At 35.2% G+C, this 12,246-nt stretch overlaps 1 protein-coding gene and 1 pseudogene across 1 annotated transcript in view; both read right to left on the bottom strand.

Moving 5' to 3' along the window:
• The window catches only part of LOC106867540 (synaptophysin), a 185,024-nt gene that overhangs the window by 170,227 nt on the left and 2,551 nt on the right, over positions 1-12,246 (bottom strand). The gene's annotated exons all lie outside the window — the stretch shown is intronic.
• On the bottom strand, positions 5,255-6,069 carry LOC149136231 (uncharacterized; annotated as a pseudogene).

The raw sequence follows: 12,246 nt of genomic DNA, 5'->3' as shown, positions 1-12,246 counted from the left end.
AAAAAAAATACACACACACAGAGGTAATCAGGTACAGTGAAACATATGTACACATACTAATTTATACATATTTGCATATATATACATATTTATGCACATACCCACATATATATATATATATATATATATATATATATATATATATATATATATATATATACATACATACACCACACACACAAAAAAATAAGATAAGAAGAAAATAGGTATGGTATTAAAAGCTTTATAGGATATACATGCACACATGTCCTGTAAAGCTTTCAATAACATACCTGTTTTCTCTTTGTATTATTACTTAGCTTGTATTCTGCACACTAGCCTATCCTAAGGTTGTACTATGCTATATACTGGAGTGAAGTGAGGAAGCCACAACTGACAGTGAATTTGCTTGTGTTGCACTTTACTGTGCCTTTTTTTAATATGTGTGTGTGTATACATGCATGTGTGTGTGTGTATGTATATGCTTGTTTCTTTAAACATATTCATAGACTGTCAACAACCGATCAAGGTCATGGTTGTAGGTATTACAAATCCTATCTTCGAAGCCAGTTGGACAACTGCTCACAACTATGGTCTCCTGGTAGTCCAGGCTTTACCTACAAACTGCAGAGATTACAAAAAAGCATTCAACAGATATACTCGGAAACCTCAGGAACTGGAAATGTCCCCAGAATAAACACCTTTAATTTTTGACATTCAGACAGAAATGATACTGTCAGAGACATGAGCAAAAATCTCAAGTGATGACAAAAGGAATAGGAGATGTTGATTGATCCCTACCCTCTCTCCTCAAACATTCACATCAGGAGTTCATGCAACAACAGTTTGGCATTTAAAGGGCTGCACTTATTCAACTGACCCCAATGAACCAACAAGGCTTTACTAAAAATTATTTTAACTCTTTAGGATGTAAACCGGCTGTATTCTACCTGTTTTATGTTCAAACTGGCTAGATCTGGCCTCTCATGCCTATCCAGCAATGTCCTTTTAATAATAAATACTTACAAGTCAAGTGAAATTGTAGTCACGGCAGATACTGGTGTCACACAACTGGCACCCATGCCAGTGGCATGTAAAAGCACCCATTACATTCTCAGAGTGGTTGGTGTTTGGAAGGGCATCCAGCCATAGAAACCATGCCAAATCAGACTGGAGTCTGGTGCAGCCCCTCACCTTACCAGTCCTGGTCACACTGTCCAACCCATGTCAACATGGACAACGGACATTAAACGATGATGATGATGACATCAAAATCTTGAAGCTAAAAGACAATGCATGATTAATTCAAGACAATGTTAATAAATAAGCTTTACATTTGATAGAATAATCTGAATATTAAAGGGTTAAATGCTATTCAGATGCAGTTCTCTTTAGACTACCAAATCAGCCATGTGCAAAAGATACAACCAAAACAGAGCAGCCACCAACCATTTGCTGTACCAACAAGAGATGCAGCATACACTGAAAAAAACTCAACAAAAATTTTTTGGCCCCTGGACATAAAACAGAGAAGAGAGAAAAGATATAGAACATTCAACTTCATGAACATTCCAGCAAGGCTTTAAATGTGATGGCTAAAAGAACTGAAAGAACACACATTTCTGCAAGTGAGTACATGCATAAACATCAACACAAGGAATATTGGTGGCGCTTTATCAACAAAGCTTCTGCCAAAGACAAACATAATAGAGCTGGTATGGTTGTTCAGGAGAGAAAAGAAACATTATACAATTAGAGAGGCCAGCTGTTAATATTTCTTTCATGATTTGTGAGAAAAAAGAATATTTCAGACAACTGCTTCAAAACCTATAATTTCTCTACCTAGATTGTAAATCTACATTTGTAACTTTTTTGTTTTATGCATTTGGCTATTTTAGTAAATGTCTAAGTGATAATTGAAAAACCTGAGATCTTCAACCAAAGTACTTTTTAAATACAATCTGTAATGGCTTCTGTATAAAAAAAATTTTTTTTTAAATAACAGTAAAGATATACAAAACTTTTCTAAGACCAACAAGTACTGCTTTATCATTATTGTTATCTAAATTGTAGTAAGGAAGCAGCTTCATTTCTTTGTTAAAAATGAGTTTCATCTTCATAGGAAATTTTCTAACACTTATTAAAAGAAATGTCAATAAATATGTACACATGTCCAAACACACGTGGCTGCGTTTGTGAATGAATGCACACAAACACAGAGACACACACATATACGAGGTGGGTGCTGAAAAGTTCCTGACTTTGGGTAAAAGAATATACAGTAGGATCAGTTAATTATGATTTCATCCAACATATTCCCTTCTCAGACTCACGCACTTATTGCAGCAGTCCTTCAGTTTTTTTAAGCTCTGTAAAAGAACTTGGAACATTGGGCCTCCAACCAGGCCTTTCGTAATACCCTTAAAGCCAGGAACGTTTCAGCGCCCCCTCATATAAAAAAAAAAGTAAGAGAATTCCCATGATTTCATTAATGAATATTCCAACTGTTCAACCAACTAAACTGCATACTCAGTAAATTATAGTATAAGTGGCTGAGTATTCCACAGACACTAATAACCTTTAACTCAATCCTCAGGCAGACTCAATACAAGACAAAGCTGCCTGTTAGAATTACAGGTATAGTCCATCCCACAAGCTTCCAAACAATTTCATGATTACCCAAGCTACCACACAGTAGACTGAACCTGGTCTTCATGGTCGCAAAATAAACTTCTTAATCACTTAGCCATCCTATGCCCAAACACACACACACACCTCCACAGATGTATACACACATGCACACACACATACACAAATCTCAGATCTATAGCTAAAGGAGGCCATAAGTACTTGGCAATGGTGGAGCCTGTATCCTCTGCACATACAAATGGCAATTAGCTCCTCTGTGAAAAAGTACTTTTTCTCCTTCACAGGTTTTACTTTTAATCCAGCATCAACCACTAGACAATGACACCATACATAAATACCACTTAATTTTAGTTTGTGATTCAGAAATGATATAAAATTTCACAATACACCCTTCTGTTATAAGTGCATAAAGTCTATATCATTATGATTTCAACATTCACTTTTCTATACTTGAATGGGTGAGACAGAGTCTAAGGATGCAAAATATCTATAGCCAGATGCTTTTCCTGTTTCCAATTAAAGTGATAATTCCCTATAGCCACACGTTTCCACAGAATATCAGAAATGAATGACATGACAATGCTTATATGACAGAGACATTCATTTACAACTATCACTTGATGTCAAGGCAAATGGATACAAACATATATATATATATATATATATATATATATATATATATATATCTGTATAGTGTAGTGGATGTTTTTTACATGCCACCAGGGCGTTTTTTACATGCTTGAATGGTGCTTTTTATGTGCCACTGGCACAGGAGGAAGTCAGGCGGCACTGGCAATGACTATACTTGAATGGTGCTTTTCACGGGTGCCAGTCAGGTGGTACTGGCATCAGCCGTGACAATGATTTCACTTGACTCAACAGGTCATCTCAAGCACAGCATATTACCTTATGATTGAAGGGTACTCTTAAATGGGCCAGTTATGCGACACAGGCATAAATATATATATATATATATATATATATATATATACACGTGTGTGTGTGTATATATGTACATATGTGTGTGACACTTATTTACAACTATCATGAGATGTCAAGGTAAGGAGATACATACAAACCATAGATTGTGTGTGTAAATAAATAAATATATATATATAGAGAGAGAGAGAGAGAGAGTGAAAGAGAAAGTGAGAGAGATAAGTGCACACACACAGAGGCCACTTAAATGAAAGTGATTTAGACGTGAAACACTTACATAAGCAGGATGTATTAATAATGCACAATAGAAATGCTTGTGTGTGTTATGTAATTTAGCATTAAGACCGGTTTCGTATATTTCAGAATTAGCAAAAATTGTATTTCTTATACCCATTGGTGGTCTGTAGCTACTGAACAGAGACAAATTATAGAAATGAAATAGAGAGGTGTTTATTAAGATAAAGACAAATGAAAAAAAGTACAAGTTTAGTATAATTATATAAAACTTAGGAATTATTTTGAAAGAATGATATAGCTGCTAAACTAAACCTTAGTCAATAAACAGCCAGTAAGAGGCGTGGTGAGACAAGAAAATTAAATATTTGGCATATTTCCGATTTGGCACAAACTCTCCAAGACTCATAGTTAGCGGAGTTGATAAGATGTTGGCTGACTATCCAAACAGTTGACAGTATATGTCCCATAACTGGCACTGTGATGTATGTATCCTTGGCAAAGCCTGTAAACTCTTTATGCTCAGTCTGTCTATCAATAAATAGGTCCCAGAGTGAAGTATAGTTCACTACTTTATCTAAACTAATCTACTAATAAATAGGCAGAATGTAGAAAAACTGCTTACAATTACAGGCAAAATGACAAGTTAGGCAGAGAGTAGTCCATAGTTGTCTTCAGTTTGCAGTGATATGTGGGCCGGGTGCAGGCAAAGGAAAACTGTTGGCAACATGCTAGATTAAGTGACATCATTTTAAAAAGATGTTTGTGTGATAAACACTGAAAAACTCATCATGAATACATTTTATCCACAAACACATATATGTATATAGCGTGTATATATATATATATATATATATATATATATATATATATATATATATATTCTTTTATTCTTTTACTTGTTTCAGTCATTTGACTGTGGCCATGCTGGAGCACTACCTTAAAGGGTTTTAGTCACAGAAATTGACCCCAGGGATTATTCTTTGTAAGCCTAGTACTTATTCCATCAGTCTCTTTTGCCAAACCACTAAGTTATGGGAGATACACCAGCGGTGGTTGTCAAGCAACAGCGGGGGTACAAATAGACACACACACAGCCAAATCCACTCACAAAGCTTTGGTCAGCCTGAGGTTACAGTAGAAGACACTTGCCCAAAGTGCACACTATGGGACTGAACCCAGAACCATGTGGTTGGGAAGCAAACTTATTACCACACAGCTATGCCTATGCCTATACACACACACATACACCCACAATGCATATTCTTATATATCATCATCATCATCATTTAACATTCACTTTTCCGTGCTTGCATGTATATCATGTATATGTATATATATATATATATATACATATATACATATATACACACACATATATATATATTTATATATAATATAAGGAAATTATTGTATACAGTGCTCAGGTGCACTACAATTTGTCAAAGTGTGTATAAAGCATATGCAGTAATGTACAAATGGCTGGAAAGTGAACAGTGTATGAGTCATATACATGCTTGTGTGTGTATGGAGGGGAGAAAATCAGGTGTAGTGTTGGCGAATCTCAAGAAGCATGGAAGTTTTGAAGGATGCAATGCTCCGACAACTAACAACTGATGTCGGCAGTTTGTTCCATACATCAGCAACTCTTAGCGTGAAAAAGTGTTTCCGAAAGTCATGGGAGCTGTGCTGTTTTCTAACTTTGTAAACATGTCCAGGGGTGTTAGACAGGTGGAGTTTGAAAAGGTGCTCACAGTTATTGTTAGTAAGATGGTTAATAACTTTATGGGTGTCTGCCAAGTCAGTTGCCAGACATCGGAGTTTCAATGTATCCATGCTCAGGGAAGTAAGGTTTTCAGAATATGGCAAATACTTGATAGAGGGTATTCTCTTGGTTGCACATTGCTGAACGGTTTCCAGACAATTAATAACCTGGGCAAAATAGGGGTTCCAGACTGGTGATGCAAATTCCAGGTGAGGTCACACCATAGCTATATAAAGCCTCAGATAGATAGCGGGACAGCGGCTCACAAAGGACTTGGTAAGTGATGCCAAGACACCCTCAGCCTTCTTGCCAATTTTAGCAATGTGCTTTGTCCAACACAAATCGCTGTCGACAATAATGCCTAGGTCACGTTCACAAGAAGACTTCTTGAGATTAGTGTTGTGGAGGGAGTAAGTAGACGCTGGGTTTTACCTCCCAAAATGCATGGTAGTACATTTGTCCACAGCCAGCTTGAGTTGCCAGTCCATGATCCATTGCTGCATTGTGTCCAGGTCTGATTGCAATAAAGATCTATTGTGTACAGGATCTGTCCTCTTTATTTCGAGGTACAGCTTGATGTCATCTGCATATTTCAGCACTGTGGCATTCTTTAACTTAGCATATATATATATCTCAATTAATGAATGACAAAAGAACAGGAGTTACAAGATCACTTTTATTAGCTTACAGCTGTTTTTGCTTTAAGAAACTGTGCACTCACAGCAGAGAGCTTGTGCAACATCCTATAGCTTCCTTGGAGCCAATTAAAATGAAGTGTATGTTTATTTCAGAAAGCATTCAAATGCATAAAAGTTGGTTACATTCAGAACCACACACACACATTTATATCTATGTGTGTGTGTGTGTATATATGTAATACTGTTTGAGGGGGAGAAATGCAGATTTTACGCAAATATATGCATTCACATATGCACATAATAAACAATATCTACACATATTCATACAAAATATATGCCAGTACACATATATAAATGCACAAGATTACAGTATATATAAATTAGACAACTAGACATATATGCATAAATATATAAATGTATATATACATGTGAATATTTATGTATGTATATTTAAAAAATTTTTTTTATTCCTCATCTCTTAAATATAGAACCTTTATCATCCTTCTCCCTCTCTCTTTCCATCTAGGGAAACCATGTATTCACTTCTTCAGCAAGACACTTGTTCCTATCCCTCTATCATACATTCACATCCTTCAATACTGTATCCCAATCAGTTGAGAGGTCTTTTCTTGCAAGTACCTGGTGACCTCACAAGTGGTGACGCCACATAAAAAGCACCCAGTACACTCTGTAAAGTGGTTGATGTTAGGAAGGGTACCCAGCTGTAGAAACCAAACTCTGGGGATATAGCACAGTTCTCTGGTGATGCTATCTGTGAGATTCTCAGCTTTTTTAGCTGCTATTTCTGAACTTCGGTAAATGGTGAAGCAAATATTTGCTGATCCCTTAATTATATTTATAAATATATATGAGCTTTTAAATAAGTTCTCCACCAATAATGGTGCTTTCATACCGATGGGCTTGGTAAAAATTATTAATTGTTAATTGATTTATTAATTAATAAATTGATAATCCTTTACCCTTTTAATTTGTAATATATATATATATATATATATATATATATATATATATATATATATAAGGTTGAGGAGGGTATTGGATTTAACTAAAACCTGGAGGATATATATATATATATATATATATATATCGCTGCTGAGACCCCCTTCCCCCTTCGGTCATGACTGACCATTGGACAGATTTTAATCCTCATTACCTCAGCTCACCTGGCTGCCAAGAGGCAAAGGTAGCAAGACCACCTGGTAACGTTACTTGCAATAAATAGGCAAGACTTCATATGATGAGACCAGAGCTAAAAAGCCCCACCCCCTTGTGACTGATGTGATATACTGATATTACAGACCCTTTATTGCTGCCCTGCTAAAGTTATAGAAATTGAAGGATGTAAATACAGCCAAGAAAATGAAGCAGTGATTAACTGAAAACTGCTACTTATAGGCCATTACTATGTCCAGGACTTCTAATAATGCTATCAGGAGTAAATGGATTGTGGACACTGCGATTGCAGTCACATGCAACAAGTGTGATCATAGGCTACAAATGTAGTTACAGGTTGCAAATCTAGAGCTAAGTGTGGTCATGATTTCCAAGTGAGATCTCAAATTCTAACTGTACACACAAACTACATGTAGTTATCAATTAACATGCAGATGAGTTAATATCAAGGAGTATGAATTGACATCTGGCACTCTAGAAATGTTGTGATGAGGAGGAGGAGGAGGATTACCATATGTGTGCTATTTTTAGAGTAGGTACAGCACATCCTTGCATGTCATAAGAGTTAGTAACTAAAAGAGTTAATGGCAAGAACGATGTCCAGCTATAAAATCAACTGTCCTATGCCCACATGGCGATGCGAATGTAAAACACAAATGATGATGTACTAATGCCGACAATCATCATTTTAATGTTCACTTTTCTATGCTTGCATGGGTCAGATAGAGATTTACAGAGGCAGATTTTCTATGGCTAGATGCCCTTCTTGTTGTTAACCTTCACTTGTTTCAAAGTAAGGTAATATTTCCCCATGGCCAGATATGTTCTCACAGAATATTGGAAATGAATGATAGTGACAATCCTTTACAAGAATCACATGATGTCAAGACAAAGAGAAACGAACTCACATGCACACACACACACACATATATATATATGCACAATAGGCTTCTTTAGGTTTCCATTGACCCTGAACTATAGCAGAAGACACTCACTGAAGGTGCCATGCAGTGGGCCTGAACCTAGAACCATGTGGTTGGGAAGCAAATTCTTACCACACAGCCACACCTGCATCTCTCTCTTTCTCTCCCTCAATATATATACATACATGCATGCATACACACACACACACACACACACATGTACGTTGAAACTGCAATAAAACAATAATTGTGCCAAAATGATAATAGAGATTATCATATCAATGCATTCATTATTAATTCATAATCTGTGTCATCATATCTTGTTCAAATGGCACTGGCACTTATTGACTTATATCTGTGGTGAATATCATTGGAAATACTAACAATTCTGACTTTTATACATTTCCAGTATCTCATTTTGAAGGCGTACCTAACTGTTATGCAATGTTCATAAACACTTATCAAGTTTTTATGCAATATTCATGAAGACATAGTTATTCTGTAATGTTCTTTAGGACATAACTAACTCATGTTAGACATATTACAAAAACAAATTCATTACCAGTTACCTATTTGTATTATCATAGCTTGGTGAAATGGCACATATTATATGTGTTGTAGGCAAATGTGTAAACAATATCAACTTTGATTGTAATATTTCCATTATTGCATTTTGAGAATATATCTAATATGTAATTTAGTCTTCTACTTCTTACAGTCTTGGACTGTGGCAATGCTGGGGCATTGCCCTGAAGGGTTTTAGTTGAACAAATTGGTCCCATTTATGTTTCTTCTTTCTTTCAAGTCTGTCACTTATTCTATCAGTCACTTTTGGCAAACCACTAAGTTATAAACCAACACCGGTTGTCAAGTGATGTTGAAGAAACACACACACACACATAAGCAACAGGCTTCCACATACTTTCTATCTACCAAATTCACTCACAGCTGTCTGAGGTGCTGCACAGTGGAACTGGACCTAAAACCACATGGTTACAAAGCAAGCATCATCATCATCATTGAATGTCTGCCTTCCATGCAAAAGACTGCACCAGACTTCTGTGTCTGTTTTGGCACGGTTTTTACAGCTGGATGCACTTCCTAACACCAACCACCCAGCAGAGTGGACTCTTTAACCCATAAGCAAGCCATGATGCTTATCTACCTCTTAAGAAATGTTCATGAAGAACTATCTGGTTGTAATATATATAATATTCCAGACGACATGTTTAAGTCATATTAGAACATTATTACAAGCACAAATTCGAGACAGGAAAGAGTGACATATGCACTAACAGAAATCAAACCACTTATCTATTGTTTCCCAAACACCTACCTTACCAACACTACTACAGGTTATCTGCTATTCCATCTTCTCAAATAGGTACCAAGAACTATTTTTATTTGCTAGTTTTACTGTTTTACCTCTACAAGATAATGCATCAGTCAATGCTAACATGACAGGATATTCTACTCATAACTAACAAAGTGACGTATCCACAACCTGGGTTTCATATCTGTCAAAAGAACACCATGAACTGAATTAGAACATGTCCAGCTGTTATGAAATGTTCACCAAAACATATTGAATTGTTATGAAATGTTCACCAAAACATATTGAATTGTTATGTAATGTTCACAGTTAAAATTCTACCATTATTTTGTAAAGAAACTTGTCAGATAAGTACATACATTATGTCAGGAAACTTAAATAAATATACACACTGTGTCATAAGAAGTTCAGTTGAAACCATTAAAAGAAGAAAGATTCAATAAAAATGAGATCAGAGTCAAGTGGCAGGTTTTTTTGTTTTTTTTTTTTGCATATATATATATATATATATATATATATAGCTGCTAGTTATATAACTCTTTAGCAAAATAAAACATATGGACAGACAAATTATTTAATTAGCCAAATACTATTACTGATGCACCGTGATTATGTTTAATTGATAGATTATAACCACAGGTCAATTGAAATCTTACTAGATTAGCCCTAGGTAATGTACATACATCTACTTGACCTAATCAGCTTGAATGGATAACTAGTTTTCTTCCTAGTTCAGAGTGACATTTAGTAATACTTTCAACCATAGGCACAAGGCCAGCTATTTAGTGGGAAGAGAGCTAGCTGGTTGCATTGTTCCAATGCTTAACTGGTACATATGTTATCATCCCCAAAAGGATGAAAGGCAAAACTGGCCTCAATGGAATTTGAACTCAGATATAAAAATCCGGAAGTAATGCCATTAAAGCATTTTGTCTGACACACTCATGATTCTGCCAGCTTGTCGCCATAGAATGACATTTAATAATGCAAAACATTATTCAATAATAGAATGGAAAGAAATATAATGATATCCAAAGCACAATATAGCATTACATAACCAATTAACTTTCTCTTTCTGCATGAAATTTTTTGAAAATATTGACAATCTTAGTTATTTTGTTTTTGCTTTTATTAGCAAATAGAAATGTCTTGAAATATTAGCACCTTCCCAATTCTTCAACATAAACCAAGTGTGCCATTCCATTTTATTAATTAGTATCCTATACACAGTTGCAATTAAGACACAACTTTTAGGGGTCACTTTGATGACATTCAAATCCATTTTCAGTTGAATATATTGCTAGGCATCACTGAAGTGAAGCAATCTGCAGTGTAGGTCACCAGTGTAGAAATAACAGAATATTCCACAAAATGAATCAAAAACACTTAATGTGTGGTTAACTCATCAATTGACATCTCATACAAAGAATGAAAATCAAGTCTCTGCTACTTTCAACCAATGCCTAACATAAAAAGGCCTTTGTAATGTAGTCAATAATTGATTTTATTAAATTCTTTAAAAGGCCAAAGTTTAACAGTTAATTAACCTAAATTGCAGATATAAATCAGATAAAGAGGATTAACCTTTTCCAAATAAAGGGAAAAAAATTATATAAATATGTTGAAACAATTATGGTAAGTCTTTCACAGTAAGTAACAACAATTCTTTTTTAGCTGGTCAAAAATATCCCCGGTATCAATAATACTGAATAATTTACAACCCACACATTAATCCATTCCACTGAGAGGACAGAGACAAGGAACCAGCCTTGGCCTGTGACTGTTGTAATGGATTCCTGAAACTGAATGAAGAATTCTTGCAACTGTTCAGCATGAGTGCAAAAAGATTATACAAAAATATATTATTGAATTTAAATGAGAATATTTATTAAATGGAGAAGAAAGCCTAGAAGGCAGATACATATACATATACATAATTAGTGATGATAATATATCACACATATATATTTATATAATGATGATAATGTACCAAATACACATATATATGGACATAAGATATACGATTGCTATTTCTCTTAACTTTTTTTTTTCATTATATCATCTTTTACTTTCATAAATGTTTTCAAAGATAACCAGAAACATGAAATATGGTGCCAACGAAAAATAAAAGATCAATCCACCCCATATCACAGAAGGTAATAAACGATTATTTATCCTGATAATGGAATGAATCAACAAGTTGGGCAGTGTCCGAGGTAAGATGGAAGAGACGTGTGTACACATCTTTAGATAATAAATCCAAAGTGATGGAATTATAAAATGTGTCAGCTTCTTAAAAATATCCCCCTGCATAATGCTATATGTAACCTAGAAATATCAGCCAGAAGACTAGCGTAATTTAAAATAAAACCGCCCGATTGAGAAACAGTCATACCAGAGAACACAGATCAATGAAATTGGTTTCTGAATCTAAAGAGATTGACGGAAAGAAAATGGATCACCTTGATTATGCAAGGCGGGAGCAAAGGAGGAGGCAGCAACAACAAGGAGAATCGTGAAGTAATTTGCTAATCAGTAATTACAGAAACGAACGACACTGATGATGATGACGATGAAGATGATGATGATGAC

Source organism: Octopus bimaculoides, chromosome 4 (assembly GCF_046866305.1).
Source record: "Octopus bimaculoides isolate indiv1 chromosome 4, ASM4686630v1, whole genome shotgun sequence".
Taxonomy (NCBI): domain Eukaryota; kingdom Metazoa; phylum Mollusca; class Cephalopoda; order Octopoda; family Octopodidae; genus Octopus; species Octopus bimaculoides.
The sequence above is the reverse complement of the archived record's forward strand: the minus strand, read 5'-3'. Positions and strand labels throughout refer to the sequence as shown.